Source organism: Canis lupus, chromosome 3 (genome assembly GCF_048164855.1).
Source record: "Canis lupus baileyi chromosome 3, mCanLup2.hap1, whole genome shotgun sequence".
NCBI classification, from domain to species: Eukaryota; Metazoa; Chordata; class Mammalia; order Carnivora; family Canidae; genus Canis; species Canis lupus.
Window position 1 is genome coordinate 49691983 of NC_132840.1, and position 20776 is coordinate 49712758.

A 20776-nucleotide genomic window follows, 5' to 3' on the forward strand; every position below is an offset into this window, starting at 1 on the left:
CTTTGTGTCTCCTCCTCCTCTGCTCTGACTCTGAAGGGATCAGAGACACAGTTAGCAAGTTGTGGGTAGGGAGGTAGCAGGATAAGGGCAGGAGGAAAGGAGAGCCTCGACTTGAGCTCATGTTCAGAGACTTGACTATTACACAGGATGGATGTTGTGATCACAGCCTGGGGAGCATCTCTCATCAAAAAGCGACCAGGAAAAGTCCTAGGAACTGTCCCTGTCTCCTCCCACCCACCCCCTTCAGCTCCCTCCTCCATGAGAAGGAGAAGCAGCAAACCATACCTATTTTAAGAGTTGATAAGAAACAAAGTCACTTTCCGATTTCATCTCATACTTGTATTTGTTTAATGCTCTCCAACACAAACACTGGGCTCCATTTGATTCCAGTCCAAATTCCTTGGAGATAAAAAGCAGTTGGCTCAGGTTCTATCAGGAGAACATCTCTTTGGCATGAGAAGCAGTCTGGAGTCCTAGGCTGCCTGGAGCTAAGGAAGCACCCTGGGGCGGGGGGGGGGGGGGGGGGGGAGGGGGGCGACAATGAGGTCACAAATTGTATCAAGTGCTGTGTGCAGAGCTCTGCCATCTTTAACTTTTATTTTCCTTAAAAAAAATTTTTTTTTAATATTTTATTTACCCATGAGAGGCCCAGAGAGGCAGAGACCCAGGCAGAGGGAGAAGCAGGCTCCCTGCAGGGAGCCTGATGCGGGACTTGATCTCAGAACCTGGATCATGATCTGAGCCAAGGCAGATGCTCAACCGCTGAGCCACCCAGGCACCCATCTACTTTCCTTTTAAAACAAAGCAATACCACCAGTTTGGTGTGGAGCAGGAACATGCAAATCAATTACTAGAACAGATTAATCAATAAGAATTTAAAAAAAAATATATATATATAAAATCTGATACATTGGCTCAGGTGGGACAAACCTTTGAAACTAACTATAAGGCAATTACCCTAACTTTGCCTTTCTACCATTCCATTACTTTTCTTTCAAAGTGATGAAACTTTGCCCAGGACAAAAAAATACTCGTCTTGGTTTCTCTAAAAAGGTATGCTGACTTCGTTTCTTCAGCGTGGGAAGAACAAGTGCTTATTTATCTGAAATAAAGGAGCTGAGGGTTCAAACTGATAATTGAAAATAAAGATAAGGAGATTGTAATGGTAAAATATTATCTCACAGGGAGAACTTTAAAAATCTGGTTTATGAATATACGAAAAGAGAATTTTATTAAGTCACATAAACTCAAAGGACATTATTAAAATTTAAAGATTAATAAAGTTTGCACAGGACTAATTTTTAGGCTGTCACACCTCACAATAGATTCTTTGTGAAATTTTTGAAAGGTGGAAGAATGTAAGGGATTTCCAAGCTTTGTTTGACATTACATTAAAATGTTAATTATAGGAGGGACACGATCCCTGGGTGGCACAGCGGTTGAGCCATCTGCGTTTGGCTCAGGGTGTGATCCTGGAGTCCCTGGAGTCCCTGATCGGATTCCCTGTGGGGAGCCTGCTTCTCCCTCTGCCTGTGTCTCTGCCTCTCTCTCTCTCTCTCTCTCTCTGTGTCTCTCATAAACAAATTTTTAAAAAAGGAAAAAAATATTATAGGAGGGACGCCTGGGTGGCTCAGTGGTTGAGCATCTGCCCTTGGCTCAGGTCGTGATCCCCGGGTCCTGGCAGATCAAGTCTCCCATCCGTTTCACGTGAATAAATAAATAAAATCTGGGCAGCCCGGGTGGCTCAGCGGTTTAGTGCTGCATTCAGCCAAGGGCCTGATCCTGGAGACCCGGCATTGAGTCCCACGTCGGGCTCCCTGCATGGAGCCTGCTTCTCCCTCTGCCAGTGTCTCTGCCTCCCCCTCTCTCTCTCTTTCTCTCTCTGTGTGTCTCTCATGAATAAATAAAAATCTTTAAATAAATAAATAAATAACCCCAAAGCGTTAATTATAGAAGATTTAAGTGACTAGAGAGGTGTTTTCTGTCCTAGCCAAGGAAGTAAGATCCATTTCAGACATTCAAGTTGGAACTCACACTGAAATGTGGGATCTCTAGTGTTGAGTACTGATTTCATGGTTGTGCATCGGCTCACAACAGCAAGGGACCGGACCACATAGGAAATGGGGAGAAAATGTCATTGCTTCTAAACTCTGGAAATGGAGGTGAGAGCTATGCCCCCAACCTGTCTGGCTAATCAGAGAAAGGATTTGACCACCAGTGCCTGGAGAGCAGGACCAGGCTACCCCCATTCCCAGCGGACTCGCTGAGTCGAATTTCAGATGAGGAAGAGGTAAAAGCAAGTTTCATTTGTTTTTGATTTTGTTTTGTTTTGAATTCTGCAGAACCAGGAAGAGAGAAGCATTCTGGCAGAAGAAAAACATACCACTGAAAATGATCAAAGGGTTCAGATTTTTTTTTTTTTTTCCAGAAAAGTAGTATGAGGCATCCTCCAAGACATAGCCTCTTTGAAATGAGGCGTGAAGAGCTTTATGGAGCAAGTGGCTGCATTTGAAAGAGAGGAAAATACAAGGGGAACTAAAAAGATGCCAGTGGCAGGATTTATGATGACCTCTATTTAAACTTTTTTAAAAAAGATTCTATTTATTTGAGAGAGAGAGAGAGAGAGAAATAGACAGAGATAGCCAGAGACTATAAGCAGGGGGAGAGGGAGAAGCAGACTCTCCACTGAGCAGGGAGCCTGATGTGGGGCTTGATCCCAGGACCCTGGGACCACGACCTGAGCCAAAGGCAGACGCTAAGCCCTCGGTGCCAACCCAGGTGCCCCTGCCATGCCCTCTATTTAAAGAGCAGGACTGAAGTCCTAGACAACGGAATCCCACATGATGGACAAACTTGAGAACATGCCCCCAAATGCAGGGAAAATGGGAAAACACAGGAAACAATTTGAGAGATTATAGATGCAGGGTACAGAGAAGCATAATTATCCATCCACTTGGTGGTAATTATCCACCATATGGAAGGGTACATAGCAGTCCTGGAAAAAGTCTAGAACCAAAAGAACCGAAGCAAGATTGAAAAATACACCGGAAAACTTTTCTAAAGTGCTTGAGTGAAAAATAAACTTTTATAACTATTTCAGTTTCCTCCATTCCTGGGCTTATAAACTGGTTCTCCTTCACTGCTTTAAGGCCGTGAGCAATGCAACTTATTTATTTATTTTACTTTTTTGCTTTAAAGATTTTATTTATTTACTCCTGAGAGGCAGAGACACAACACGGGCAGAGGGAGAAGAGAAGCAGCGTCCCTGCGGGGAGCCCGACGTGGGCCTGGGTCCCAGGACCCGGGACCCCGCCCTGGGCCGAAGGCAGACGCTCAACCGCTGGGCCACGCAGGCGGTTTTAGAAACCGCTCCTCTGGCGGCCGGTTTTGCGACCCACTGCGGGGTGGGCGAGCTGCCGGGTAGGTGGGCAGGGCCCCGGTCGCGGCGAGGGGGTGGGAGCCCCACGCAGGCGCCCAGGCTGGAAGCAGCGCCCCCTGGTGCTCCCCAAGTCGGCGCCGCCGGCTACGAAAACGACAGCGCGGGTCCCCGCAGCTCCGCTCTCTCCGGCTCGTTTGCCGCAAGGGTCGGAGCGGGACGCGGCCCAGGCGCCCTCGCCGGGGCGAGGCCAGGAACGACCTCAACCTTCCCTTCCCTTTGGGGGGAGAGAAAACGGGGGACCGTGACCCCGACGTGACTTGAACACGCAACCTTCTGATCTGGAGTCAGACGCGCTACCATTGCGCCACGAGGTCACTGGGCCCAGGGCGACTTTTGATCTTTTAAGACTCTTCCATCCTGCATCCCCGCCGCGTCCCGGCCTCGCTCCGGCGCTGCGCGCGTGAGCCGCGGGGCGGGGCGGGGAGGCGGGGCTGCGCCCCCGAGGCCCCGGGCTCCCGCCGCAGGGCCGCTGCCCCCCGCGCCGCCGCCAACACCTGCGGGACGCGGGCGCCGGGCGGGCTCCAGGCCGGGCGCCGCCGGAGCGGCCCGAGGACGCCGGGGTCGGGGAGCCGGGGGCGCTCGGTCCGCGGGAGGCCGCGGCCGGGAGGAAGCGGCCGCCGACCCGCACCCGGATCGCGCCAGGCGCCAGGGACTGACGGGTGGGAGCATGCTCGTCCCCACGGACAGTAGTCGAGGGGAAAAACCCAAGTGACTTTGGAACCTCGCATAAAAATAGAATGATCGTGAGCCCCTCCCCCAACCCCCCCCCGCCCTCGGTTTTAAAACTAAAACAAAATTTTGAAAATGTGGATATTATAGAAGAATAAAACTGGAAATCAGTGATTTCTTTGATTGGATTTTGGTGTATGTCCACATTTCCCTTCCTCCCGGGTATTCACAGGTGTCCAACTATAAAGCTTAGTGACTGTTAAGAACAACACAGTTTCAGAAAAAAACTGCAGAAAACGAAAAGGTATAAGTTCCGGAATCTTCATTAGCATAATGAGCCACCCCCAGCCAGGTCCAGGAACAGAACCTGCCCACCGCTCGCCCCCACCCCCGCCCTGGCCCGCTGCCCTCCTCCCCGCAGTGGCCACCACCCTCCACCTTTATGCTAATGGCTTCCCTGGGTTTCTTTCTTTTCTTTTTCTTTTTCTTCTTTTATCTTTTCTTAAGTAGGCGCTGCCGGAGCGTGTAGCCCAGTGGGGGGCTTGAACTCGGGACCCTGAGATCCACGCGTGAGCTGAGGTCAGAGTGGATCACTTGACAGACTGAGCCACCCAGATGCCCCCCACTCTTTTCCTTTTTTCTTTTCTTTCTTCCTTTTTTCTTGTCTTCTCTCTCTCCCTCCCTTTTTTTAAAAATAGTTTTATCACCCAAACGTGCATCCATAAACACTATAGTTTCCTTTTGTAAAAGTCACTTGTCATCTGCTGGTGGTTCTCCATTCTTCTCTTTTTCCTTCACAGCGTCTCCGCAACCCCAATGAAATGATGTGACCTTCCCAGGGTGATGTCACCCTTGGAGGTTCGTGTTGTCAGAGTGTCTTATGATTGGTGATGTTAACTTAGATCATTTACTTGACATGGTTTCTGCTGTTTTTCCTTTGTAATGCTGTTTCTTGCTTTGTAGTTAATAAACATCTGGGGGTAAATGCTTTGAAACCATGCAAATATCCCGTTTCTCCTCAAACTTGCACCTACTAATTTTAGCATCCATCTTGCCTGCAACAAGTATTACTGTAGTGTTTGGCTTATGGTGATTTTGTTTCCTTTTTCCTTCTACATTTATCATCATAATCCTTCTGTAGGAAAGAGCTGGCTCTTCCAATTTATTTATATATTACATATTTAGTCACTCATTTGCATCAATAGACTCATGTGTATTTTTAAATTCTATGGATTTAGTCCATAGAATATCATTTATTTTTTTAGATTATTTATTTATTTTATTTTATTTTATTTTATTTTATTTTATTTTATTTTATTTTATTTTATTTTATTTATTCATGAGAGACACACAGAGAAGAGACACAGGCAGAGGGAGAAGCAGGCTCCCTGTGGGGAGCAGGATCCCAGACTCTATCCCAGGACCCCAGGATCATGACCTGAATCAAAGGCCCACACTCCACCACCAAGCTACCCAGGCACCCCTAGATTATTTATTTATTTTAGAGAGAGAGAGAGAGAGACAGCATGAGGGTGGGGAGGGGCAGAGGGAGAGGGAGAGTCTCAAGCAGACACCAGGCTGACCTTGGAGCCTGTCACAGGGATGGATCCCACAACCCGGAAATCATAACCTGAGCTGAAATTGAGTCCTATGCTTAACTCACTGGCCACCCAAGCACCTTTCTCATAGGTGTTTTTTAATTATATGGGTTTAATCCATAGAATATAATTTCTTATATTGTTTCCAAAATTGTTCCAGCTTTGGCCATTATGAGCTCCTTCAGATTAGCTCATGACGTTTTTGACATTTTACCATCTTCTTTCGAGCACTTTCTTACCTTCTGGCACAAGATGTACCAGGTTCATCTTGTATTGTTCCCATGTGGGTCCTGGAATCAACCATTTCTTCAAGGAGCCCTGGTTCCTGTTGTTGGAAACTGGTGTTTGCAATCAAGATCTGGATGTTAGGTGTGCTCATTCCAATCTGGTGTCATTTCCCTTTTCCTTATCTGTAATTTCTCTCTCGGATCACTAAAAACCGAACTCTCCATAGTTATAATATATATATTTGCTGTCAATATAAATGTAGCATGTGTATAGTATGTGTGTGCATATGTGTGTATCTGTGTGTGTTTCAGAATTACTAAACTATATACTTGTAAGGAAAGATTCATTAGGAGGATTACATGTTTTATTTTTGTCTTTGGCTTTATAGTCAGAATATTGTTTTTGCAAAAATAATTTAGGTTAGATCTCTTCTCCAAACCCCTCACTCTTGGTTATGCCATTTATTTGTAATAGTTAGGTGGTTACTTTTTTTTTTTTTAAAGATTTATTTATGATAGACAGAGAGAGAGAGAGAGAGAGGCAGAGACACAGGCAGAGGGAGAAGCAGGCTCCATGCAGGAAGCCCAATGCAGGACCCAATCCCAGGACTCCAGGATCCTGCCCTGAGCCAAAGGCAGGCGCCAAACCGCTGAGCCACCCAGGGATCCCCAGGTGGTTACTTTTGTATTCCATTTCTGGTTCACACGTGCATACACACCTCAGTTGTTTTTCATTATTTAAAATTTTTTTGCGTTTGTTGTAAGATACTCTATCCCACATTTTAAATAAATCGTCACTCTTTTTTCTTCTGTTTTTTAAAAACATATGAATTATAACAATTTTGAAGCTCTTGACTGCGAACTCCACTATGTGGATCATTTCTGGATTTATCGCTATTCCCTTTCTTTCTTTTTAAGAAAATTTTATTTATTCATGAGCGACACTGAGGGAGAGGCAGATACATAGGCAGAGGGAGAAGCAGGTTCCCTGCGAGGAGCCCAATATGAGACTTCATCCCAGAACCCTGCGATCATGACCTGAGCCAAAGGCAGATGCTCAACTCATGGGACTTGATCCCATGATCCCGGGATCACACTCTGAGCTGAAGGCAGATGCTCAACCAATGAGCCATCCAGGTGTCCTGGTATTCTTTTTTTTTTTTTTTTTTAATTTTTATTTATTTATGATAGTCACAGAGAGAGAGAGAGAGAGAGAGAGGCAGAGACACAGGCAGAGGGAGAAGCAGGCTCCATGCACCGGGAGCCCGACGTGGGATTCGATCCAGGGTCTCCAGGATCGCGCCCTGGGCCAATGGCAGGCGCCAAACCGCTGCGCCACCCAGGGATCCCTCTGGTATTCTTTTTTTTTTTTTTTTTTTAAAGATTTTATTTATTTATTCATGATAGTCACAGAGAGAGAGAGAGAGAGAGAGGCAGAGACACAGGCAGAGGGAGAAGCAGGCTCCATGCACCGGGAGCCCGACGTGGGATTCGATCCCGGGTCTACCAGGATAGTGCCCTGGGCCAAAGGCAGGCGCCAAACCGCTGCGCCACCCAGGGATCCCTCTGGTATTCTTTCTTTATTATCACTCACCTATTTTTTCTCTTTTATACACTTTGGTTATTTTTTTCCTAGGCAGTGTGGATGATAAAAATAAATTGTAGAAGCTTTAAAAGTTATCTTCCTCTCAAGACTTTTATTCTGGCAGACAACTCAGTTACAGTGGATCACCTAAATCTGGCCAAAGGTTGGTTTCAGTTTTTATTAGGCTGTGTCTAATTTAGGTTTGTCTTTACCACTTGGGCATAGCCTTTATTCTAGTAATATGGTCCTTACTTACCGGGTGTGGGCTTTCAGGGGTCTCCATGCCCAGAGTGTTCACCAAAGTCTATTATTCTGGTTGGGTCCAAGTTGGATCATGTTTCCTCATGTGTGTTCTCCAGAATCTCTATCCACTTCTCAGGGTCCTGACAAGTACTCTCCACCAGGCCTCTTGGAGTCTAATCTCCTACAGATTCAGTGCAGTAGTTGCTGTGGACCCAAGGGCAATTTTCCACGCATATTTCAGAAATGGCCTCTCTGTGGTCCTCCCTTTTCTGTCACTGCATCTCTTAAATCCAAATCACAATTCCTAAACTTTGGTCTTTGCCTTTTCTCTCCAGAGAAGTGCTGTTCTCTTTTGGGCTCCAATTTTCTCCACTGATTTAAGAAATGTCACCAGGATGAAAGCCAGGAGAGATGTGGGCTCAACTTATATGTCTTCCTTTTACCAGGGATCACAGCCCAAAGTGGTTATCAGGGGTGGATGGTTGTAGGAAATAGGGAGAGATTGGTAAAAGGATACAAAGTTTCAGTTATAGAATGAGTAAGATTGAGGATCTAATGTATAACAGGTGATTATAGTTAAGACTGTATTGTATAATTGAAATTTGCTAAGAGAGTAGGACTTAAATGTTCTTACCAAAAGAAAAAAAAGTTAAATATGTGAAGTGATGGATGTGTTCATTAACTCGAGGAATCTTTTCATGATGTATCCATTGTACACTTTAAATATCTTACAATTTTAGGGATGCCTGGGTGGCTCAATGGCTCAATTGATTAAGCATCCAACTCTTGATTTCAGTTCGGGTCCTGATTTCAGGGTTGTGAGATCAAGCCCCGCATTGGGTTCCACGCTGAGCATGGGCCTGCTTAAGATTCTCTGTCTCCGTCCTCCTCTGCCCTTTCCCTACCACTCTCACATGCTTTCTCTCTAAAATAAATAAAAACAAACAAACAAATAAATATTTAGCTGAAAAAAGGGATCATAGCCCTGAATTAAGTGTTGTCTAGTGCCTTCAACCAGCTTTTTATTATATTTTGTATGGGTGTTATAGTTGATACCAGCTACTCCACTGTGGCTAGCACCAAAAACTCCGTTATACTTTTTCGAATATCTTATAAGGAAAAATTGCTAACGTATATCCAAGTTGAAATATTTGCCGTAGACTCCTATATTTGCACCTAGATTCTCTTACCAGCATTTTACTATACTTAATTATTTATTTTAAAACAATATTTTGTTTATTTATTCATGAGAGACACAGAAAGTCAAAGACACAGGCACAGACAGCCCCTGTGGCCCAGTGGTTTAGTGCTGCCTTCAGCCCAGGGCATGATCCTGGAGACCCAGGCTCGAGTCCCACATCGGGCTCCCTGCATGGAGCCTGCTTCACTCTCTGCCTGTGTCTCTGCCTCTTTCTCTCTGTCTCTCATGAATAAATAAAATCTTAAAAAAAAAAAAAAAGATTGTCATAGCTTTGGGGTAGATTAAACCTTTTATAGAAATTTAAAAACTGTCTTTGGTAATGCATTAGTGCATTAGATTTTGTTTGATGGTAACAACTATCTTTCTAATAGGAATTTGCCTGGGCTTTTTTTCTTTTTTTCATTTAGCTTTATCTTATTAGATTTTTTAGGATATTAAAGTTTTAAAACAGGGGACACCTGGGTGGGTCAGCGGTTGAGCGTCTGCCTTTGGCTCAAGGCATGATCTCGGATTCCTGGGGTTCGAGCCCTGCATTTTGCTCCTTGCATGAAGCCTGCTTCTCCCTCTGCCTGTGTCTCTGCCCCCCTCTCTGTGTGTGTCTCTCATGAATAAATGAATAAAATCTTAAAAAATAAATAAATAAAACTTGCTCACTATAACTAGGTGAATAGCACAGACATACATAAAGAGAAAGATAATATTACTTACCTCCCCAAATTCAGTCTTCCACCTCTCCCTACTGAGGATAACAGTTTGTTGTATATCTCTTTCCACTTCCCTCTCACCCCCAACTTTGGGATTTTTGTTTAAGTGTCCTTTCTGGAAATAGGATGTGGCAAAAAAAAAAACAAAAAAAAAACCACAACAACAACTCAACCAAAAAAACACCTTTTTATAAGATAAATTATTTAATTCACAGTAATTGTATGTTTCAAGTTTTTCTTGCCATGTGATTTTTATAGTTCTGTTTATTATGCTTTCTTTATATCTTCTTTTCAAATATTTTGATATTCCAATGTTACCTTTAGTATTCCTTTTAAATATTTATTTATTTATTTATTTATTTATTTATTTATTTATTTAGTTTTGTTTGTTTTTGTTTTTATTGAAGTTCGATTTGCCAGCATATAGTTTAATACCCAGTGCTCATCCCATCAAGTGCCCTCCTCAGTGCCCAACACCCAGGTATACTGTACTTATCACATATTTATTCATTTATCCATCCATCAATCCATCTTACTTTTTGATGGACTTCAAAGAAAATTGCACACATTAGTACACTTGCTTCTAAATACTTCAATATATAGACTGTGAACATTAATAAAAGGAAACTTTATTTAGAATGCAATGGTGGGGGATCCCTGGGTGGCGCAGCGGTTTGGCGCCTGCCTTTGGCCCAGGGCGCGATCCTGCAGACCCGGAATCGAATCCCACGTCGGGCTCCCGGTGCATGGAGCCTGCTTCTCCCTCTGCCTGTGTCTCTGCCTCTCTCTCTGTGTGACTATCATAAATAAATAAAAATTTTAAAAAATATATAATTCAATGGTGGGGAGCGCCTGGGGACTCTGCGGTTGGGCATTTGCCTTCGGCTTGGTGAGTGATCCTGGGGTCCTGGGATTGGGTCCCATGTTGGGCTCCCTGCATGGAGCCTGCTTCTCCCTCTGCCTGTGTCTCTGCCTCTCTCTCTGTGTCTCTCATGAATAAATAAATAAAATATATTTTTTTTAAAGAATGAAATGGGGGGTAGGGGGAACCAGAGGGAAAGAACGTTATCAATTCTCCTATTGATGGAAACCTTGATTGTGTAATCAAAACGATTTATACTGTCATAAGTATTGGCAAATAGATCAATGGAACAGAATACACCATGGATTAGAAACACACCCACACTTACATGGTCATTTGATTTTCTTTTTTTTAAAAAAGATATTTATTTTATCTATCTATCTATCTATCTATCTATCTATCTATCTATCTATCTATTTATGAGACAGAGAAAGCATGCTATCCAGGGGAGGAGCAGAGGGAGGAGGACAAGCACATTGTGTGCTGAGCACAGAGCCAATGTGAGTTCATTCTCATGACCCTGAGATCATGACCTGAGCTGAAATCAAGAGTTGGACGCCCAATCAACTGGGCCAACCAGGTGCCCTATGTTCATTTGATTTTCAACAAACACAAAGTCATCTAATGGGGGAAAGGAGTTTCTATAGTAAAAACTATTGAGATAGTGGAAGTTCATATGGAGATAAAGGTGATTATTGCCTATCACCTCTCACCATACTGAAAAATTTAATTTTATATGTATGATACATTGAAACATAAAAGCTAAAACCCTGGGGAGGGGGAAGCAAAAACCCTGAAATATTTAGAGGGAAATACTAGAGAACATCTTCATGATTTGAGCATAGGTTAAGGTTTCTCAGATCACAGAAAGCAATGAGAGAAAAAAAATTACCAATTGATCCTTAACAAAAGTAGAATCTTCTAGGGTGCCTGGCTGGCTCTGTCAGCAGAAAATCCTACTTTTGACATCAGGATCATGAGTTCCAGCCCCACACTGGGTGTAGAGATTATTTAAAAAAAATAAAAGAATCACCATTATAGAAAAAGTAAAATCTTCTGCAAATAATAAGGCACCATGACCAAAATGAATAAGCAAACTGCAGAGTTGGAGATAATACTTGTTAAATGTATATTTGACAAAGATCTGGTATATTTGACAAAGACCTAGCATCGAGAACTTCTACGAGTTAATAATTAAAGGGACTAACAATTCAATAATAATGAGCAAAAACTTTAAACACAGTCTTCACCAATGAAGATACATGAATGACTAATAAGCACATAAGAAAGTTTTTGATATCATCATTTATCAAGTAAATGAAAATTAAAGCCACAATAAGCTATCACTACAAGTTCATCAGAATAGCTAAAATTATTAATAGTGAGGATGCGGTACAACCAGAACCAGTGTAAACAGTGTACAACCTACACTGTTGGTAGGATGTAAAAATGCAGTTTCTAACCATACACCAGAAATTTTGTTTCTAAATATTTACTTATGACAAATGACATTCTATGTTAACAAAAACACTTGTACACAAATATTCATATAAGTTTAATAATGACTTCCAAACTGGAAACAGACTGGGTGTCTGCAAATACTGTTAATGGAATAACATATTACATACTCCTGTTAATTTTTTTCACTTAACACTGTAGAGAAATCATTAAATATCTTTTTGTGACATAATTTCTAATGTTTTGATGGCCATTTTATGGATCCCAGTATTTTACTCAAGGCCTTGGTCTCCATCATTATAGTTGTTACTTCTCATTTTTACTATTACGGAAAGAGCCCAGATGTTCATCCATATATATATATATATATATGAATATTACTCAGCCATGACATAGAATGAAATCTTGTCATTTGCAACGATGTGGATGGAACTAGAGGGTATTATGCTAAGCAAAATCAGTCAGAGAAAGACAAATATTGTACGATTTCACTAATGTGGGATTTAAGAAACAAAACAGATGAACATAGGAGAAGGGAAGGAAAAATAAAGTAAGACAAAAACAGAGAGGGAGATAAACCATAAGAGACAAACTGAGGGTTGCTGGGCGGGGGGACACGTTTTGGGGGATGGGGTAACTAGGTGATGGGCATTAAAGAGGGCACTTGATATAATGAACACTGGGCATTAGATGCAACTCATAAATCACTAAATTCTACCTCAAAAACTAATAATACAGCATATGTAAATTAAATTAAGCAAAAAATTTAAAAAATAATTGTTTCAACTGCTTTTTATAAATGAGAATCATTTCATTCAATCATCATTTAATAAATAAAGTATTTTTAAAAGGTACTGAAGCGGGCTGCCCCGGTGGCTCAGCGGTTTAGCGCCACCTTCAGCCCAGGGTGTGATCACGGGGTTCTGGGATCAAGTGCCCTGTAGGGCTCCCTGCATGGAGCCTGCTTCTCTTTCTGTCTCTTTCTCTCTGTGTGTCTCTCATGAATAAAGAAATAAAATCTTAAAAACGGGATCCCTGGGTGGCGCAGCGGTTTGGCGCCTGCCTTTGGCCCAGGGCGCGATCCTGGAGACCTTGGATCGAGTCCCACATCGGGCTCCCGGTGCATGGAGCCTGCTTCTCCCTCTGCCTGTGTCTCTGCCTCTCTCTCTCCATGTGACTATCATGAATAAATAAATTTAAAAAAATCTTTAAAAAAATGTACTGAAGCTTTATATACGCCCCAGGAGAGTGGAGCAGAGCTGGGCTGGAAGAGCTCCGGTGGAGGAAAAACCCAGGACTAGGCTCAGGTCATGCAGAAGAAGAGGGAAGGTCTGTCTGAGGCAGTGGGTGGTAACACTCCTTCTTCCCTTCCTTCCACCCCAGAGTTTCTGAGGCTTCTATCTTGATTGAATGTGGCCCCATTTGTCCCCAGGTTATTTGATTATCTGTCATCCCCGGTATGGGGAGCTGTAGCATGCCAAGAGAAAAACAAGAATGGGTGGCTGGAGCAGGGGGAGAAGAAGAAAGAAAGAAAGATCCGGGAAGACTGATTCTTGTCCTCAGACAGAAAATCTTAGCTGAGCTTAGCTTAGCTTAGCTGAGTCTCTTCTATTGAGTTCATTCTGAGGGTGTTAACGGAGGGCCTCAAATGATCATGTATGTGCACCATGTGTATGCACGTTGTCTTTTGTACCAGCTCAGGCCATTCTAAAGGCTCTGTTAAGTAAGCCTGCCTATTATCTTGGACTCAATACCACCCTCCTGCTAATAAGGTTATATACACAGATGGCAAAGGGGGAGAAAGTGCAATAGTGTGTGAATGTGGTTTGTTGTGGCCCTGGTTGAGGGGGAGTGGCATTGGTGAGAGGATGTGTGGAGTTATATTTGGAGTCATAAAATCTTTATAACCCTGAGTCCAATTGGATCTGGGACATTGCCTAATTCCCATGATGTAGGGAAGATCACATGGCCAGTTGCATCTCCTGAGAGTCTCCCAGTCAACTGGTCCATGCCTCCTGTGTTCTTATTTATATTATTACCAAAGGCCCTGTCATCTTTCCATGCTGTATTAGCACAGAACAGCTACTGGATTTCTCTTGGGACTGATGAAGCCTCTTTGCGGTTTCCAGTCTTGCGATGTCACCAGGAAGAACATGCCATCCATGCTGACCTTGTTGTACAAATCAATCAGCCCAGAGGTGTAATAATTTCTCAAGAAGGAAATTTAAGAGGTTTAGAGAAAGAAGCCTCTTTCCTCAAATATTTCTTACATCAAAAACCCCCGTGTCTGAAATCCTGGCATTAGATTGGAATCCTTTGATTCATGAAGGTGTCTTTCTTCTCCAAAGGGCTCCTGTGGATATGAATGTGCTGATCTCGCTGTCACTATCCACTTCAGACACAGAGCTCCAGTACAGTGGGAATTCCAGGAATGTTCTGGGGGGACCTTCCAGGCTCTTATCACCTTGGGCAGAGTGGTTACAGACATCTCATTTTCTCATTGCTTTTGCTCTGTGCTGACTCTGGCTTCACTTGTCACTTAACCTCACTGGATACAGAGCTACCAGAGAATAAGAAAGGGATAAAGGGCCACAAGTCTGTGGTCTGGATTCACCCTAACATGCTTCCCTTCTCTTTGTAAAGCCATGAGCATTGGCCTCACAGAAAAGCCACTTTAGGGGCGATTACTTTTCCCTCAGAAAACATGAGTTCAGAGTCCAGTTTCCCACTGAAGAGTGATAGTGTCACACCAATTCCATCTTCAAATTCTGAGATACATATGGGTTTTCCTGAGATACCTTCTTCCTGAGGATAGGGAACATCAGGATTTTCTGTGGCAATAATATCACCTAAAATGACAGTGTGGACTTCTGCTTAGATGAACAGATGACCAGAGAAACTCCTGGTGCAGATGGGATGGCAGGAGTTGAAAGTTTTCTCTCAAAAATTTGAATCCTGCTCACCTCAGTTATTTTGATATCCACCCCCCAAACTCATTTCTTTATGGAAAGAATAAAGTTCCTTTTCCCAATTTCTATGGGATACAAAATCCTCAAACTTAGGAAAGGTGATGTTGAATTAGCAGTTATTAAAAAGGATGTGATTGCCCTACATTGACAAACATGTTGGGGCAGGAAGCACAACTGGTGAAGAGTCCAAAGCTTTTGGAAGGCTTATGCTATGTGTATTAAGGATTTTATTTTTATTTATTTATTTGTGAGAGACAGCACAAACAGGGGGAGGAGCAGAGGAAGCAGCAGACTCTCCACTGAGCAGTGATCCTGACTCAAGACTCAATCCCAGGACCCCAGATGATGACCTAAGCCAAAGGCAGGCACTCAACCGACTGAGCCATCCAGGCACCCCAGCATGTGTATTAAAAGGCTTTATCAATACGTGTACTTTGCCCCAGAAATCCAGTTTTTAATGACACCATGGAAGCAATTAAGGATGTTTGGAAAGATTTTCCAGCAGGGTTATCAAAATTGTGCTTGTAATAGTGAAAAATTAGAAATCTTGGCTGCTCTGTTCCAAAATTGGAGTCTAGATTTTCAAAATAAATATGAGAGTCAGGGAAGCTGACCATCCCAGTTTCGGTTCCCCAGGAAGCCAACTCTGAGGTGGACATTTGCGTGGAGGCTCACACGCATAGAAGAGAAAGCAACAGGACCGGGTAGACAGAGAAGTTGGGCTGCCATGTCATCTCAGTTAAGGCATAGCTGACCCTTCTACGTGCCCTGGACCTGAGGTGGCCCCTCAAAACTGCCCCAGTATTGCATAGAAGAGCCAGTTCTTTACTCCAATGTTCCTTGGCTGTCCCAGGAATGGGCTGTACTGTTGAGTAGGGAGACTGTCTTAACGGGGGCACAGCATGCCAGTAGCACTCCCAGCCCCTGGAGAAGATTCTTCAGTGCAGAAAAGTGGACTGGGTGGCCCAAGGCAGCATCCATTATAGCCCTCACCTTTCTTTTCTTTTCTTTCTTTCTTTTCCTTTTTTTTTTTTTAAAGATTTTATTATTTGAGAGAGACAGAGATAGTGGCAGAGATAGCAGGAGAGAGCATGAGCAGGGAGGAGAGGGAGAAGCAGGCTTGGGGCAGGGTATGATTCCAGGGGATCATAACTGGAGCTGAAGGCAGATGCTTAACCCACTGAGCTACCCAGGCACCCCAATAACCCTCATCTTTCACAACTTGGACTCAGTTCTTCATGAAAGTTTTTGGAGAATCAACTCCAGGATTCTGGTGGGTCTCTTCTGGAAGAAACTTAGAAGAGGATTGAACATATAGCCTCCCCTCCCCCTGTGCTGTTCGAGGGCTGCAAACTATATTCGATGTCGCTCTCCTCTAGCATCCATTCTGGATGCTTCTTAACCTACCTCAGCTAGCACCTCTGTTGGTCTGGGTGGCTTAGCAGTTGGCAGGATACTCAGATATTCATCTCTGAGGCCTTGGTCATCAATGTGCTTCTCAGGCTATGTGTACATATCTGTTTACTATGAAAATGGATAAGATAGTACCAAGTGGTACTCTAGTGGATAATTTGGGTGTCAAACATATTCCTCACTTCTGCTGTGTAGCAACAGCCCTACCTTTTCCTAACGATCAGGACCAAATATCCTTCTCATAATGGTGGCTCTTCTTGCTGGCTGGTCTCTTGGCAGCAGCTATAGTTTAGAGCTCAAAATTGATGTTTTCTGAACAAAATCTTCTGCCTTGGGAAACAAATCTTCTAGGCCTTCAGCACCCAGGTTTGAGAAATTGAAACGTATATTCCTCAACTGACTCACTGGGAGTGATGGTAAGCAAAGTCTCTCCTGCTTCTACTCCTTGGTTCCCAGTTTGATGTATTCTATCTTTGGAAACACAATTATAAGCAGGTAGTGGATTTAAAATATCCACTGAAATCTGAATATAGTGTCCCATTCTTGCCTCAGGCTAGCACCTCAGTTGTGTCTTCAACAGCCCTTCCATCTTCATCACTTAATCAGCCTGGAAGCTTTTGGGGGATGTGGTAAGATTAGTGGATCCCATGATGATATGCACATCCATTTACTTCCTCTGCTATAAAGTAGGTTCCTTGGTTTCATGTGACATTATATAGGACCTCATGCCAGTGAATCAAGCATTTTATAAGCCCGAGAATAGTCAGTGGTTTTGTCTGAGGCCTTGCCAACAGGAGAGGCAAACATATAACCTACAATATGGATTGATTCCGGTCATATCCATTTCTGCATATGCTATCCAGAAAAGAAGGGTCCAGTATAGCTAACTAGCTGATTGTTTTCCTAGTCATTGATTTCCTAGTGAAATGGTAGCCATACTGAAGATTTAGCACTGGAGACTCTGTTGCTGGAAGACTGGATATTCAGCAGTTGCAGTAACTAAATGAATCTTGGAAAGAGGCAGCCTGTGATGTTGGGCAGATGTATAACTTCCATCTCTGCCACCATGGATACTTCATTAATCTTTATATTTTTGTCAGCATTGGGTGACTAATGCTAGAAGCTGACTGACATCAATTAAGATCTTTGATAGAAATGAAATGTAAAATGTGAGCTTCACGTTTACCTAGATTTTCCTCTATGAGCAATTTCTAGTTCATGGAACCCAGGCAGAAAATTACCCTTTTACTGTCAGAATTTCGGGGTGTCACTGGAAGATTAAGGGCAATATCCTATAGGAGATAGCCCTAAAACTCGCACATAATTTTCCTCAAATATTTAGTTGAATTCTGAGCTGTGGATGGTGAAAAGAGGAAAAACTCCATAAAAGAGCAGCACCTGAGAGGCCAAATGAATAAGCATGGATTTTAACATCTGTCCAACACTGGAAAGATGGAGATTATTGTTCAAGATCAAGCCTTACCAAGTAAACACTTTGGAGTTTCCATTGAGACTCTAGAAGAAATAAGGGACTCTAGAAGTAAGAGGCAAAACTGAAATAGATCAACTTTAATAAAGCCTAGAGTCAATCATAAGTGGGGTCAGGGTGATCCATTAGTACTCTAGCTGTCTGTTACAATAAAACTTGACCCCCCTCCTCTTTAGAGGAAGATAAATCAGAGATCTATAGGATTTTTCTCATCTATAATGTCTGGCATCAAATAGAATATTAGAAGGCATGCTAAAAAAAAAAAAAAAAAAAGAAAGATCTGCTGACCAGACAGCAAGAAAAACAACAGACATAGGAGCATACCCAGAAGTGATTCAACTAATGCAGTTAATAGTCAGTGACTTGGGGATCCCCGGGTGGCGCAGCGGTTTGGCGCCTGCCTTTGGCCCAGGGCGCGATCCTGGAGACCCGGGATCGAATCCCACATCGGGCTCCCGGTGCATGGAGCCTGCTTCTCCCTCTGCCTATGTCTCTGCCTCTCTCTCTCTCTGTGACTATCATAAATAAATAAAAATTAAAAAAAAATAGTCAGTGACTTTGAAGTAAACATTTGAAAAGATTTAAGAAATTTGAGAAAAGAATGGAGAATTTCAGCAAATACATAGAATCTATATAAAGACAATAAGAATTCCAGAAACACAAAAATTTGACTAAAATTAAGAATTTAAGACATGGGTTTAATAGAATATTAAAAACAACAGAATAATACAATGGAATATTACTCAGCCATCAAAAAAAGAAATCTTACCATTTGCAATGACATGGATGGAACTAGAGGGTATAATCCTAAGCAAAATAAGTCAATCAGAGAAGGATAATTATCATATGATTTCACTCATATGTGGAATTTAAGAAACAAAACAGAGGATCACAGGGGAAGGGAGGGGAAAATAAACTAAGATGAAATTAGAGAGGGAGACAAACCATAAAAGACTCAACTCTCAGAAACAAACTGAGAGTTGCTGGAGGGGAGCTGGGTGGATGGATGGGGTAACTGGGTGATGGGAATTAAAGAGGGTACTTGTAATGAGTACTGGGTATTATATGCAAGTGATGAATCACTGAACTCTACCTCTGAAACAAATGACATACTATATGTTAATTAACTGAATGTAAATAAAAATTTAAAAAATAAAAACAAAATAAAAATAGCACAATAGATTTTAGTTAATGGAAAGGCAAGTCAATGGAAAGTATCCAGTTTGATGCAGAGAGAGAAGAAAAGGTTAGGAAATACGGAAAACCTTAAAAGACATCTGGAAGATATAAAAGGTCTAATTTATACATAATTAGAATCCTAGAATGAGGGAGAGAAAAAATGGGATAGAAGCAATATTTAAGGAAACACTAAGAATTTCCTCATACTAATGAACATTGTAGCACAGTCTCCAGAAGCACTACAAACTAAATACGATTTGAACATAAACCAAAAGTCCTTCCCATCTAGGCACATCACATTAAAACTTATGAAAATGGGGCACTTGGTTGGCTCAGTCAGTAGAGCATGAAACTCCTGATCTTGAGTTCATGAGTTTGAGCCCCATGTTGGGTGTAGAGTTTACTTAAAATAAAATGTTCTCTAAAAAACTTATAAAAACCAAGGGCAAAGATAAAATATCTTAAAAGCAGGTATAGAAAGATAAAAACAAGACCAAATGTATAATTGACTTTTTAATTTTAATAGGAACTGTGGAAGCCAGATAATAATGTGATATCATTTTATTTTAGGTGATGAAAGAAAAATACAAAAAATAAAAACAAAAGAACAACAAAAAACAAAATGCCAGCATAGAATCTTAATCCACGGGAAAATATTCTTTCTAAATTAATGCAAAAACAAGTATTTCAGACAAAAACTAAGATAACCCACTGGAAAACTATAATAAATGTCAAAAGGAATTAACTAGACAGAGGGAAATGATCCTTCAGGAAAGAATGAAGAAAACCAGGTGAATATGTGTGTAAATATCAATAAATATTGCTTACACAATAACAGTAATATATTTTGGAGTTTAAAATATATGTTGAAATAAAATATGTAACAATGGGACAAAAGTCAAGGAGTAAATGGAATTAAACTTAGTTTCTTCATTGCTTTGAAATGTTAAAATATTAATTTCAAGAGTGTTCTATTAAGTCAAAGATTCATAGGAAATTTTAAGGGCAATGGTTTCCAAACATTTCAGTCTCAAGACACCCTTATAATTTTAAAAATTATTGAGGAAACCAAAGAGCTTTTATTTATTTAAGAAAAAAAAATTTAAGAGAGAGAGGTGGGGGTAGAGGGAGAGGGAAAGGGATATTTACAAAAAAATTATTTTGAGAGAGCACAAGTGAGGGGGAAGGGCAGAGAGGGAGAAGGCTCCTCACTGAGCGGGGAGCCTAACGTGAGGCTCAATCCCAGGACCCCGGGATCATGGATCATGACTTGAGCTGATGGCAGATGCTTAATTGACTGAGCCACCCAAACACCCCAAAAAGCTTTTATTTATATAGGTTATATCTATTTATATTTATCATATTTGAAATTAAAAATTGAAAAATAAAAAATATTTATTAATGTATTAAAATTGGAGATAATGACATGATAGTGAAAAAATCGTATTTCAGTAAAAATATTTTCAAAACAAAATCAGTGCAGAGTGGTACGATTCTACATTTTTGCAAATCTCCTTAATGTTTGACTGTATTAGTTTGCTAGAACTGCTATAACAAGATACCAGAGGTGGTTTTAACAGGAGATATTAACTTTCTCACAGTTCTGGAGGTAAGAAGTCCAACATCAAGGTATGTTGAAGCCCATCTCTTTGGCTTGCTGATAGCCAGTATCTTGTTTCCTCTTTGCATAGCTGTTCCTCTGTATATGTGCATTCCTCGTGTCTCTCTGTAAATCCAAAT

The 20776-nt window shown here is 42.0% G+C and overlaps 1 long non-coding RNA gene and 1 other non-coding gene across 2 annotated transcripts; both read right to left on the minus strand.

Moving 5' to 3' along the window:
- Nucleotides 1-351: 351 nt before the first annotated feature.
- LOC140630570 (uncharacterized) lies at nucleotides 352-9773 on the minus strand. The gene is made up of 3 exons (XR_012028299.1): nucleotides 9671-9773; nucleotides 5946-6138; nucleotides 352-501 (listed from the first exon to the last, which is right to left on the minus strand). It is a non-coding gene; the product is annotated as an uncharacterized lncRNA (long non-coding RNA).
- TRNAW-CCA (transfer RNA tryptophan (anticodon CCA)) lies at nucleotides 3682-3753 on the minus strand. The gene has a single exon. It is a non-coding gene; the product is annotated as a tRNA-Trp (tRNA).
- Nucleotides 9774-20776: the final 11003 nt, after the last annotated feature.